This window comes from Sus scrofa, chromosome 11 (assembly GCF_054392235.1).
Source record: "Sus scrofa isolate SSC_HxYL_T2T_F1_AM1 chromosome 11, Sscrofa_HxYL_maternal_Yorkshire_Landrace_v2.0, whole genome shotgun sequence".
NCBI classification, from domain to species: domain Eukaryota; kingdom Metazoa; phylum Chordata; class Mammalia; order Artiodactyla; family Suidae; genus Sus; species Sus scrofa.
In genome coordinates, this window is record NC_139393.1 from 60,101,866 (window position 1) to 60,116,962 (window position 15,097).

General features: G+C 34.8%; 1 protein-coding gene across 8 annotated transcripts in view; it reads right to left on the reverse strand.

Moving 5' to 3' along the window:
- Positions 1 to 15,097, reverse strand: part of LOC110255835 (uncharacterized) — a 1,104,139-nt gene that overhangs the window by 756,766 nt on the left and 332,276 nt on the right. For 2 of the 8 annotated variants that reach the window (XR_014819677.1, XM_084982072.1), the window contains exon 5: positions 5,066 to 7,556. The exons of the other annotated variants lie outside the window; for them this stretch is intronic. The gene's annotated coding sequence lies outside the window, so the exon portion shown is untranslated. Of the gene's footprint in view, positions 1 to 5,065; positions 7,557 to 15,097 lie in introns of those variants that run through there. 8 annotated transcript variants of the gene reach the window in all.

The following is a 15,097-nucleotide window of genomic DNA, read 5'->3' on the forward strand; positions in this document are numbered from 1 at the left end:
GGCCAAGGATTGAACGTGTGTTCTCATGGATACTAGTTGGGTTCATTACCGCTGAGCCACGATGGGAACTCGGATTTTTTTTAAATTACTTTCTAGTTTAATATTCTTTTCACTAGTATCTAATCTGATCTTCAATTAATTTATTAGTTTTTAAATGTCATTTATTATAAGTCTTAGTTTTAATTTTCAATAATACTTTCTGGTTCTCTGCCAACATTCTCTCTCTCTCTCTCTCTCTGGTCCTTTAGCTACTTAAGCATACTAATCATTGCTTATTTTAAAGTCTGTGACCGACAACTTCATCATTTGCAAACTCTATGTCAGTGCTTTTGACCAGTTGCCTTAGTTTTCATTTACATTTTGTTCCTTATATGCCTAGTTAATTTTGCTTGAATGTTTGCAATATTATAACTTATTAAGATAATTTGAGCCTCTGGACTACATAATTTTCATCCAGAGAGAATTTATCTTTGCTTCTGGAAATGTTACGAAATTGAGGTGATCTGAAACTGTCTTCAGTTTTGGCAAAGTATCTCTTTCCAGTTTACTTTTATTCTTTTATTGTAGCTGTTTGAGAGCCCATTCCAAATTCTATGTTTTGTTTTGTTTTTTTTTTTCTAGGTAGCCTTGAACTCTTAAGTTTCTTCCTTTAGGGCCACGAATGTGTGGAAAGCTTTCCTCAACTTCCCAACCTCATATGTGCTACTTTCAATCATTGCTCTTTTCTATTAAAAAAAAAAGGGTCCCCAAAGTCCTTTTCACCCATTTAGTCTTCTTTCCTTCCCCAGACCCTGATTTCACACTTACTCACTGCTTTGTTTTTCTTTGATTCATTTTTACTTAGTTCAATAAGGAGTTGTTCTCAGAGAGGAGTTATTTTGCACCATCTAGTCCATCATTACTGAATGCAAAAATCGCTCGTTTTTGGACCCAACTTATTGTCATATCTTACTACTCTCTAAAGATGAACTATTTCCTAGCATACTCTCATTATGTAAATCACCTAATTTCTTTTTTGGTCCTTCCCCTAATCTGTCCTAAAGTTGCATATAGTCATGTTTGCATTCTAACATGCGTGACACATTTTTCAGGCAGGAAATTGTGCTTTACATTAATTATTTAAAATTATATGTACATATATCACATATATAAATATCATAAAGCTATAGATATGGTATATATATATATGTATTTTAAAGAAATATAATTTTACTGATACTTTAGATATAGATATGGTATGTATTTGAGAGAAAAACTCAAAATAACAATAGAATAACCATACTATGAATCTTTTCCCAAGACTACGCAAAATTATGGTATTTTACCAAGAAGACTAAGAACTGGGAAAGAGAAAAACAAATGTGTTTCAGGAATCAGAAAAGAATGCTCTGAGCTAACATTTCCTAGATATTGAGAATATCACAATGATAAATTGTTTAGAACATAGAACATAGAACATAGAAGAAAAGGTATATAGATGGAATTTGACCTGAAGCTAATACATATATATGATGCATTGACATCCTGAACCCATCTAATTGTAATGGCAAATTTTAGGTGTAAAGTATAAAAAATGTTATCGGGAGTTGTCATGATGCCATTAGTGTTGCACCAATTCCTTATTTTAAGGGGTAAAGAATTTTATAGTAACTTAAGTACTCCTCTGGGCACTCCCTCTCACTACCAAAGTAGTTCATCAAAAGCATTTACATATCTTGCTTAAAAATAGGAATTTAGAGGCTTTTAATCTATGAGGATGGTGACTGCTATTACAAACCAACTTAAAGCATTTTGGTATGAACTGAAATATAAGAAGTGTTGGAGAATGATAGTACATTAGCCTATAATTGCAGCTTGTTCTGTTCTAGAAAAGGTCTTTCTTGAGCAAATAAATTCATTCCCTTTCAACTTACATTCTATTGTTGACATAGAATGTTACATTTATCCTCATAAACACAGTGCATCACAGTCTGTTTGCTTCAACCTAGTAGGTATACCATTGTACCTTAACATCTTTCCCTAGCTAGGTCATTTCAAATTTGGCACCACTTCTTAGTCCTCAGTGACATTTAGTGTCTCCTCATTCCAAATGATGCCAACACATGGACTCACTGTATTAACAACATCATGCTGATAGAAATGTAAAGTTCAAATTAACAAATAACTTAAATGACATGGTAATACATTTGTCAGAGAAGGGAAAAAGTATTCGACAAAATGCATCTAACTTCCATTCAAGGAAGGTTATGTGATTCCTCCACATCAGAGAATAAATCAATATACCTTTTGCTCGCTATCACTAAGGATACACAGACATTTGCTTAATCTGTTTATTGTATCATCCAAAAGACAGCCACACTTAAAAGAGACTGACAGCAAGTTAAGCTCCTCTAGTTAAAGCTTTAAGATAGCTCAGTGAGTCTGTCATTTGGATCTTTGACCCAACAAACCAAGTACCACTCAAACATTTATGACATTTCAGAATGTTCCAGAGAGGCTATAACAAACTACAATTGGAAACTAAAGTAGAGAATGTTTTAGTTTCAAAGGAAGACCATGTCATTTCTCACATATAACCATGATCGTTATTCAAAAATAGCTTTTAGATTGGTAATAGACCATGAAAGAGCACCAAAAAGGTGAATCTTTGGATTGCTACCACACTATCATATTATCTTAAAATTCTCTGTGAATTGCTTTTGTTGAATTGACATAATTTTGGGTGTATGTCACCTTAAAGTAGAACTTGAGGTATTTATGCACTTTTCTCAAATGCACAGGTACAATGTATAATCAGATCAGGTCATTAACCTTCCTACTACAATTTTTCCTACCATTTAAGTGCCTCTTTTTCAACTCACATTTTTCTCATAAGGAGTTTTCTTTGATCACCTGGCAAAGGAGGTGGAAAATAACATTTTATCAGCCATTCTACCTTGTATAACAAGTAGAACAACAGGAATAGGACTGTAATGATAATATAGCCTTCCCAGGAGTAGTCCTGAAGGCCATGGAGACAAAGGATGGCTTGCCAAGAGATAGTTCTTAAGAGCGGTACATCTTGTCATCCACTTGTAGATAAAGCATGAGGTGAGGATACTCCACAATTCATAGCAGGGGTAGCTAATTATGTTGGATGGTCAAGGAAATGAAAGAAGCAGCTTTGAAAAATTAGAAAGAATGAGGAGGATTCTTTCAGAGACATTTGTATAATGGCCCAGGGTGTGAAAATATTTGCGCCACACATGAATTCTTATCAAAGGCCATTATGCCAGATACAATTTTATTAATCAGCTGGACAAGATTACTTAAGTGAAATATATGCAAGCATCCTTTAAGTGCCATTGCAATGCTTTCACAAACATCCCACAAGCAAGAAGTTATTTTGCAAATTGGAAGCTATGTAGGAAATCAGTGACATGAAATTCTCACCACTACAGCTGTTTTAGTTATTGGTGCTGCTGGGTACCCAAGCTTGCTAGTAGAGGTAAGCAGCCTCGAGCCCCTAATATTCATTGTATAATATGGGAAGAGTAGTTTTGAAACAGGTTAGTTTCATCTTAAAGAAAGTAGCAATTTGTCCTCACTCAAATAGATAATCATTCAGGTTTTGAAAATGTTTTCTCTCTTTGTGCCTCTGCCAGTACCAGAATCCATACACTGATTAAATGATGGCAAACCATGTTGGTATTTTATACAACACTACTTTTGACTGAGGAGTTTTTTATACAGCAAAATAAGGACAGAAGTGACCCAATATTCACAGAGATCATAAAGTTTTCCCAGGCAAGTAACAGTTATAAACAACATCATGTATTCTGCATAGTTCTAGAAGTCAGTAAATGGAAGTAGGGAATGAAAACTTCCATAGTTACTCTAAAGGACTCATTCACAACATATTTGATTACTATTTCCAGGACTGTCATCTTGTGCAATTAAGAGATTTTACTACCTCAGAGACAGGCTTCCACTAGTGGACCCATGAGTCCATTGAATTGGAAGAGGTGATAACAACTTGACTTTTGAGCAACATGATGACATCTGGAAAAAAATGGGAATTTTGATGTTGGTTTAGTCATTTCTTCAGATGGGAAATGTGGATGGGTTTGGATGGAGCCAATATTTTCTCTGGGAATACTTTTTTGTTCTTTTATATATAATGGTGACTATTGATGAAAAGCTATTGTAATAGTATAAAAGCAGTACCACCATGTGCTCAGATCTTTCAGAAATAAAGGTTTGTGTTACAAAAATAGGCCTACCACCTTACCAGGTTACATACTGAAATCAAAGGGAGTATGGCATAGTTAATGGAGGATAAAATCCTGAATTCCATCTCTGGTTGCAGCAATGATAAGTAATCCATTTTTTTTTTCGTCTTTTTGCTGTTTTCTTGGGCCACTTCCGTGGCATATGGAGGTTCGCAGGCTAGGGGTCGAATCAGAGCTGTAGCCGCCAGCCTACACCAGAGCCACAGCAAAGCTGTATCCTTAACCCACTGAGTAAGGCCAAGGATCCAACCTGCAACCTCATGGTTCCTAGTTGGATTCGTTAACCACTGAGCCATGATGGGAACTCCGATAAATAATCCTTTTTAAAAATAAAGTGGTTTCCTTTTCTAATATGCATATAATAATTTATTGCTTCCTTCCTCCAAATATATATAGAGAATGTATTGCTTGAGGTTACCTGTGTAACTTAACCTATATGTGAGATTATATTTAGGCATCAGATCAGAAATAGAGGAGGAATGAACTATATCCAGGTAGCCTTAGAATTGTATGAAATAATTATATGGGCTTAGAATTGTTGAGTTTGTCTCCCTTTTTTATTAAAATACAGTAGGTTTACAATACCAATTAGCTTCACGTATATAACATAGTGATTCAATATTGTTATAGCTTATACTTTATTTAAGATTATTACAAAATAATGGCTATATTTCCCTGTGCTGTACAATATATACTTATTGCTTATTGGGTCAGTCTCCTTTGAATCACATGGTTATATATGAATGAAATTTGCATTGAAAAGGGAATTGTTGCATTATATTTCTTGGAGGCAATTTTTTTGGTTTGGAATTTTATGTACAGGAAGAAGGGTTTATGTGTATGTTGAGCAACAAAGTTGGGGTTTATTGCAGCCATTTGTTTTATTTCTATTACTCAGCGTGTGAACAGACTATCTATTTTGACTCAGTCTGCTATTATGTGAGTCTGAACTATTCTTCCACTTCCACTATGGAAGAATAAGGCCTCAATCTTTTCTCTTTTCACTTCCTAAAGAGTTATAGGTTCATTAAAATCACACAGCTAAGTGCTCTTATCTGGAATTTTAAATATTGAAGAAATAGCTTAAAAATAAATGACCAATCACTGTAGTGGTATAGAAATTAGAGTAGAGGTGATGTTGGAAGCCAATGAAGTGGGAGCATTGGGGGAATCCAAATAAGTCAGTTTCTGTGACACGATACTTGTCAAATTTCATATTGCCTAGCTTTCATTTCTCCTGGCAATTTTCTAAACATTGTTACCTAGTATTTTTGATAATTCTTTCAGCAGGTGGATATCCTTTTAGGCTCAGGTTAGTTTCAGTGCATTTCTCTTTTTTTCCCAACTAGCACCTAACCTTATATAGAGGAAAAGGCATGTGATTTGCCAAGAAACTAAATAAACAACAATATGTGAGTGTTGAAAATTGATTTTATCTCACATTATGTAGTCTATGCAAAAAGAAAGCAATTCCACAATGTAATTGCATATTACATATTAATGTAACAAAATATGGGGAAGGAAGTATAATTCCAGGAACAAGAATTTATCTTTAGAAGATGTAGGCTCTGAAGTAGAATGAGGAACAGATTCACCAAAGAACAGAGTTATTTTTGATTACTAATCAGGTAGAGAATTTAGAGTAGAAGCAGTTGAGCTTTGGCTTTAAATTTATACCAAGACGAAATGAATGTTTTACAAATTATGGATACAGGATCCTCCTTTGTAGATTCTGGTGTATTAGTGTTAGGATGGGTCTAAGAATATCTATACTTTTATCTAAGTCCCTGGATAGTCTCACAATCCAAAATGCCTGGGACAATTTTGGACTGAAACAATTTTGTATGAACAAGAGTACTAATTATCAACAGATGTTTGAAACTCAGATAATTATGATTTAAAGTCTATGTTTACTTATAATAATAACACAATCATGCTTTTGAGAAAGTTTCAAAATGAGATTTGAAAGTCACCCAGTTTCAGAATATTGTCTCCAGCTCAATAAACTGGAGAGATGTAAGTTATTTTATTACATCGCTTGCAAGTAACTTGGACTTGAAAGTGCAGAAAGGGAGAGCTGATTGTCTGTGGCATCCTGAAACAGTCATACATTGCTTTCAAATTCAGTTGGCAAGGATTCAGTCAGAAACATCTGCAAGAATTTAGCACTGAGCCATGCATTCACTGATCTTTCTACCTGTTACTCTAATTACTACACTATAAAATTTTTATTTTTATTCTAGCTCCCTCTGATGCTGCTGGAAGATCATAGAGTAAACACAGCAGGGGAAAGGAGTCTAAGATAAGAAAGAAAAGGAAGAAAATAAGGCCGGAAAACAGAGAAAATAGACTTGGAAGCTATGTGTCATCATGGGTAGAATAACAAACAGACCTTCCATGTCCTATGGTTTCTACTTCCAAGGTAGCCTCAAAAGTAAAGGAAATTACATTGAATTTGGTTAATATATTTGGCAGGACAAGTAACAAACCAAGTCAGTATACAGATACTGAAAGAGGGGAGATACATTCATTATAAGCTGCATATAATTCTACATTTTCCCCTTCACTTCCTGCTTATTTGTTTTTTTAAGTGATATTGTAAGCAGAAGGTAGTCTGAGATCTCCTAAATTTATATTCAGTTTTTCCTAAATCTAAATATGTTTGGATCAGCTTGGGCCATATTTCCTTTTGAGATGTAACTCACATGGTTGGGGGTGTAGACTATTTCACACACATATGATCATATGATTTAGGGGGGTATCTATACTGTAATCCTCTGTAAGCAAGAATCGACAAAAGGAAAAAAAAAAAGAGGGGTAGTTGTGAGAGAGGCCAATAACTTAGCTCACGATGTTTATGTCTTAGATTATAAATTGTTTTTGGAATCTCAGTTTTCCAACATATTATTTTTTTAAATGCAAGTGAAAAGAAAACCCAGTATAAACTTCTGTAAGTAAAATGGAACTTGAGGTTACACTACTCAAAATTCAGAGTTCAGTGAAACTGGACCTGGATGCATCAGTGTGGCCTCGGACCCTTTCTCTCTTTTTTTCATCTACTGTGTGTTTTCAGCATGCAGTGATGCCACGGTAGTTCCTGATGATGTTCTTCAAACTAGAAGCTCATTTGAAAAGCAGAATCTGTCCTCTCTATATATAGATCGAGGAAAGTGCAGAGATGGTGGCTATGACTGGGTTACATGGCCTATTTTGTGGTCAGTGATACTGAGTTGCTAATACTGGCCATATTCCTATTTCTGGAGACACAGATGAAATTAGCTTTACCTGAAAAATATAGAAAGATAATACAAAATAAACAGTAACAAAGTAAATTTGATACTACACTACCAAAAAAATAAGAAAATTTTCTTGGGCTTAGGGGAAAGCCAACAAAAATTGGTAGTGTATTTACAAATTTATTCCAGGAGTTATTTAGATAGCTGGGTAATGTTTTCAGCTTCCTTAATCATATCATTTAGAGCATGCTAAAGTACCGTAAAATACATAGGAAAGTTAATTGCAGGTTTTGAAACTACACATGCCATATTCTATTAAAAGTAATAATTAACAGCTGGGTCTACTTTTTTTACTTTATCATCATTTAAAAAAAGAAAAAACCTTACATGACTAAACGGTTCATTTTATTTCCAAAAGCTTCCATAATAAATATTTATTTTCAAATATTGCCAAAATCTTTCAATAATGATTAAAATGTTTATCCTGAGAATGAGTCCCAATGGTAAAATGCTGTTAATCATAGTTTTTATGTGAAATATTTGGGCATAGCCTTCTTAAAACATACAAATTAAAATAAAATGTAATTTTTTAAAATACAATTAAGCTACCTTATTTTTTTTTTTAAAATTCTGTGGCCTAATAATGCTCTGATGTTGACTCTTCTTTTACTTTGTCAATTTGGTCCCTAAAGACTTATTTTTATTTATTGAGAATATTAACATTTTAAAAGTATATTCAGGAGGACCTACTCATGCTCTAAGCAGAAATTTACTATTTTGACAGTATGAAATACATCCCTCAATTAAGGGCTACTTATTAAAACAAAGGAAAATGAGAGAGTCTTGATTAAATATATTGGTACTCTTTGTTGCAAGTGATATAAGTTCTTCTTAAAGCAGCTTAGGAAATAAGTGAAATATAGGAAATCCCAGACTCTAAGGAAAGTTTTAATGAACAAAACTTCTATGGAGAAGGAGAGGCATGTCTCAGAAGCCATGACTAATATGCTACTATGATATTTTCCTAAATCTTTTTGTTTGTTTAGATCAGTTTCTTCTTTTGTTGTGTTAAGATTTGCTTTGTACCTATGTCAAGAGAGATACCCAAAACTGCAAGTTTCATCTTCCAGTTTCTTTTTTCAGTGAAAAATATTATTTTCAATACTAATCTACTTCCAAGTTCTGAATCCGATTGAATCAAGTACCACCTTGGTCTAATCAATTTTACTAACAAGGCAGTTACTTTATTAAACTTATGGAGGGAGGGAATGGAACATTTCAAAAAAAGGTGCTCAGTGCTGAATGTTCCAGGTCTTACATTAATAATTTAAGGTGGTATACAACTCATATTTAGCACTTACTATACTATCCTTACTTATAAATAATATATATGAAAAAAATGCATGGAGCCTTTCAGGCTACCATGGTTTTCCTCAGCTATTTCCTTTTAAAACTGCTTCTGAAGATTAACAGAAATGCCCTGGAATCCAAAGATTCCGGTCAATCAAATTAAACTTTAAAAAGATAAACAATATTAAACCTAATGGCATTTTATTCTTTTTTTTTTTTTTTTCTTTTTAGGGCCGCACCAGCGGGATGTGGAGGTTCCCAGGCTTGAGGTCTAATTGGAGCTGTAGTCGCTGGCCTACGCCACAGCCACATCAATGCCAGATCCGAGCTGCGTCCTCGACCTACACCATGGCTCATGGCAACGCCGGATCCTTAACCCACTGCGCAAGGCCAGGGATCGAACCCGCAATCTCATGGTTCCTAGTCGGCTTCGTTTCCACTGCACCACGATGGGAACTCTGTTTAACTTGAATTTCCTATATTATTGCCTCAGTTTTTCTAATATGTGTGTCTACTTTGAATGTGTAAATTAAACAATTGTATTTTTAGTTTGCTTTTTGGCAAAGACATCTAGGCAAAAGTCTCAGACTGAGTAAGAGGAAATATTTACAGTGTTCATCACCTAATTGGCACACTGGTAGTTTTCCCATGCAAAGTTATAAAGTAAACAGTTTCTGTTTAGCACTGAAAATCGTAACCCCTATGGTTCACATTTCTGTTTCATCTAAGAACAGGTGGAAGAAGTCTGTATGCCAAGTAGCCTCCTATGGTATTCACAGTCTGAGAGCTTGGACTGGAAGGGGATCATTTGACTCGTAAACAGTTTTACTTTTACATAATTGATATGAAACCAGCAATACATCACATAGGTATGTCATAGAATATTACCTTTCACACAGTACAATGTTCTAAAAACTGCTAGCAAATCCTGCTTTTTAATCTGTAACTCAGAATTTCTAAAAATAATACATTGATAATGATCGAGCATAAAATACGTATTTATTCTCAACTAGTAAATACCTGGAATCTCACTATACTCACAGCCTAAAATTAATCACATGAATGGTTTCCTTTACACTTTCATAATGGATTTTGTACTTAATTTATATCAAAGAAGTTACTTTGATAAAGAATTATAATTTGAATTACTATTTCTAAGCCCATTCTATTTCAGTATTTCTACACTGCTTCTCATATAACAGATGCAAATAGTCTCTTTTTAGATAATAGAATCGACATAAACTTTATGTCCTTTTCTATAACCTGGTTCTGTTCTCCTTATGAGTGGTAGGAACGTTATTTCCAGGCAGAGAGAGATATTGTAACTGATGCTATGGTTGGTACAGAAAAATAAAATGGTAGTCATATGTTCTTTAAAAACTTCACTCAACAAATTATTAGCTAATTGACTCCAATAATACATAAAAAGAATTATACAACATGTGATTAGATTATTGGAGGGAGGTACAGAGGTTAGGGTCAGAGAAGCAGAGACCAGAGAGGAGAATGCCAGAGAGGGAGATATACATGGTCATACCAAGATAAGAAACCAGATATCACTGATAGACCCCAAGCCAGGAGATCAGACTAGCCATATTTAACCTCTCCCCATCACACTGGAACAGTGGGAACAGAAAATGTATGCTGCTGTATATGGCCCTTGTACTTGCTAGTATGGGAAGATACAAGCCCTTTCCCCAAACACCTTTATGCCCACATACCATGTAGAGCATAAAAGAGAAAGATAGAATCAACCAAGAATAGAATTTAACCACTGAAACAAGAAAATAAATATTTAAAGGTGATGTCTTAAAATTGAGCATTTTTGTTTTAATGAAAAAGATAAACATTTTAAAGTGGCTATTTTAAAATTGAACGTTTCTATTTTATGTTCTACGTCTTTGATTCTCTTCCTCACCAACTCTTAAGTATCTTAAAGAAACTTCTGAAGAAAATTGAATCAATTTCAGAAAATCAAGTTGCCATATTCTATTCTCACCAGAAAAAAATTTTTTTTCAATCAATAAAAAGACTACATTGGAGTTCCCGTTGTGGCTCAGCGTGTTAAGAATCTGACTAATATCCATGAGGATATGGGTTTGATCCTGGCCTTGCTGAGTGGGTTAACGATTCAGTGTTGCTCTGAGCTGTGATGTAGGTCTCAGATGCAGCTTGGATCCCACATTGCTGCAGCTGTGGTGTAGACAGGCAGCTTCAGCTCCCATTCAACCCTTAGCCTGGGAAATTCCATATACTGCCGCCCTAAAAAGAAAAAAGAAGGCTATATTTTGTCAAGGAAATAGCTCAGGAAAGGACAAAATAATAAAAAGACAAAAAGATAAAAATTTGACTTGAAATATTAAGTGCTTACAATGTACCAAAATAACACAAGATAGTCTATCAGTTCACTATCTTGAAGGAAAACGTCCTAAAAAATGCAAATAAGGAAACAAAAAAATGGAAACATTTCCCAAAGTAATAAAAAAAAATTCTAAGATCTTAAAAAGGACAAAAGTTTTCAAATTGACAAATTTATTAGTTGTCAAACAGGATAAGTAAAATAATCCGCACCTAGAAAAATCACAGTGAAATACCAGAACAGCAATTAGGCACCGCCTAAATTTGTTTTTCATAGAGAAAAACGGATAACCTAAAGGTTGCAAGAATTTGAATGATATTAAGTTTCTTAATAATACTATGGCTGAATAAATATATATTTTCACACTTGAAGGTACTTGGAAGTTTAACCTCAATATATACATTCTTAAAAATACATTAGAGTTAACGTACATAGACAACTGAGGCATAAAATGAAGGACAGGAAGATATATGACAAAGGAGAACAATGTCTCCAAAACAGGAAGCAGTCAGGGTTTGCAGGATGACAGTTTTTCAGTAGCCTAATAAGTATTCTGTCCAGATTAGAACAAGATTAAGAGTTCAGAGAGAGAGAGAGAGGAGTGTGTGTGTGTGTGTGTGTGTGTGTGTGTGTGTGTGTGTGTGTGTGTGTTAAAGAGAAGGACATGTAGCCAGGATGCCATATATTCATTATAAGAGAGGCAATATGAAAAAAAAGTAAGATAAAGGTAGTATGAAAAAATAATACAACATATAGCAACCTGACACTTCAAGGGGAAAATACATGGTCCCAACATGAAAGAAATGTTCCATATTGGAAATCAAAATGAACGAACTTCACTAGAACAGAAGGGATTCCAATTCACAGAAGAGAGAAAAGGTGGAAGATGATAGGAATGACAAGAACGAATCTATTTCTCCCATTGTGAAGACAGCAAAATAAATTAAAAAAAATGAGGAACAGAGAGTTCTCATTGTGGCTCCACCATCAGCAAACCCGACTAGCATCCATGAAGACATGGGTTCAATCCTTGGCCCTGCTCAGTGGGTTAAGGATCTGGTGCTGCCCTGGGCTGTGGTGTAGGTCGCAGATGCAGCTCGGATCCCGTGTTGCTGTGGCTCTGGAGTAGGCCAGCGGCTACAGCTCTGATTGGACCCCTAGCCTGGGAACCTCCATATGCCGTGGGTGTGGCCCTAAAAAGACAAAAACTACAAAAAAAAAAAAATCAGGAAGAAACACAAACTCTATAAGAAAAGTGTACTTCAAATATGAAACTAATCAATATGTATCATGATTTTGATAAATTAATGGAGAATAAAGAAAAGTTATCTGAATTAATTCTAGAAATACCCTCATTTGATAGCAACTAGGCTCGCTGCACCTGAGGTGTTGAGAAGAAAATATAATCAAAGAAACTTACTTTACTCTGTCGGAAATTATATTTATTTCAGAATAAGAATGAAAACTCTTATTAACTATTGGATGAAACATAGCACAGATAACAGAGCCAAGGTGTGGTCTTTAAAGAACAACTGCTGTCCCTCTTGAGAATATTTTCACCAGAGAGTCTCTCTGGCAATAGGGAATGATTGAGATGGAGTTGGGGTGCAAGATGGTCATTGGATCAAAACCTGGATTGACCTACACATTAAGTGAAATAAGCCAAAGACAAATATTAAATGATATCATGTATATGAGGAATCTAAGAAAATGATACGAATGAACTTATTTACAAAACAGAAACGGACTCACAGACCTCAAAAACAAACATACAGTTACTAAAGGGGAAATGTAGTGGGGAGAAATAAATTAGGACTTTGAGATTAACATATACACACTACTATATACAAAATATTCAATAAGGACCTACTCTATAGCACAGGAAATTCTACTCAATATTCTCTAATAACCTGTACGGGAGTAGAATCTGAAAAGAATGCATATATGCATAACTGACTTACTTTGCTGTATACCTGAAACTATAATGACATTATAAACTATACCTTGATATAAAAAACTAAATTAAAATAATTCCATTCACTCTCCTTCAAACCCCTTTCTATTATCCTAATCCAATCCAATCCAATATAAACCAATCTGCTACCATTCCTTAGCTTACATTACCACTTATATGACCTTCATGACTCTATTCTTGCTTTCTACTCACAATGATTAAATAAAAGTAATGTTATTTTTATCCTGCAATATACAACTACTGAATGATTTTCCATTACTATTCCAAGACACCTCAAATTCTTAGTCCTTCTTGTGTACAATGTGCATCATGACCTTCCCCTGCCTTCTATTTTTTTCTTTTTAGGGCCACACCCGTGGAATATGGAGGTTCGCATACTAGGGGATGAATGAGAGCTGCAGCTGCCAGCCTAGCCACAGCCACAGCAAAGCTGTATCTTTAACCCACAGAGTGAGGCCAGGGATCAGACCTGCATCCTCATGGAAACCAGCAGGGTTCCTTACTGCGGAGCCACAATGGGAATCTCTGCCCCTGCCTTCTGTATTGGTTTTAAGCTGCCCTTGTACATTTCCTTAAGCTTCTGCCATATTGGCCTTGTTTTAGCTTCTTTGAATACACAAAATTTACTCTTAGTGATTATTCTGAAATATTTTTGCTTTAAACCCTAACCTCGTGTTCTGATTACACATATCTCCAAAACTGTATTATTTTTTGTTGGCTTCCACTTATTTCCTCTAGAATACAGGGTCCATAGGTTCTGAGACCTCTACTAATTCAGACAATTTTGAGTTTCTATTGTTGAAGCCAAAGGTCAACATTCAGTTATTCGTTGTTGAACGGTAAATAACTTTACCTAATTTTTGAAACATTCAATGGTGCTGTACCTTCTTATTTACTAAACTGAAGAAAATACTGCATGTTGCATTAGGACCTGACACCACAAATATAAGTTTTTAAAAATATTGAAGAGAAAGGCATGATTACTTTTAGAAAAGTGTTGTTTTAAAGTACAGTTTGAAGGTATATAAAGGAGGGGGTAGCATTGGCAGATGCTGAACATAATGGCCCTCCTTGTGTAACAGAAGAAAAATGCAAAGCTCCCATAACAGTGTGATTTGGGAACTAACCAACAGACACAGTGTGGGGTCTTTTATGAGAAGAGCATCTGAGATGCTAAAATATTTCAGGATTGGGCCCTCATTTTTTCTAATTCTGACATGGAAAAAGCACTCTTTTGAAATTCTAGTCTTTTCAGGTTGACCAGCATGGTTGCAAAAAGGAAAGATGTTTCTAGCCTTGCAGATTATCTAGGGAAGTTATTTCTCAGCTTTTTGGAAGAAGTTGAAGGCAATGGAAATATTAACAGCCTTGAAAGGTGACCCACCCCTCTATGACTGAACAACACCAATGCAAAATACTCTTTTCTAAAACAGGTTGTGCCAATTGATGCTGCAGTTTTAAAATTCCAGTGGGGAGAGATCTCAGCCCAGCTGATTTAATTACTAGGCTTTGACCTTATTTGTTTAGATTTTGCTATATTGAATGTTGCTATGGAATCCTGCCTAAATTTATTTATTAGTATTGAAAGAAAAAATGATGGCACTATTTTTGTTAAAAATAACATTAACAAAAAAGGGATATGTACAGCTAAGAAAGATCTTATATTGGAAAGACCACTTACAAAAAATTCTCAGTTGCTTGTCTGGTCATCCAAGCCAAATGAAGAAAATTGTTGGTAATTAAAAAGTAATTCACTGAAGTGAATGCAGCTGTAGCATTGGCTTTACTGCCAGACTCAGTATGATCTATAGAAGCAAATCCTAATTGTTTCAAGTGAAGAAAAAAAAAGCTTTACTCATGAGGATAGTCTGAAATGTTAATCTCATTTATAAAAACATAGGTGAAT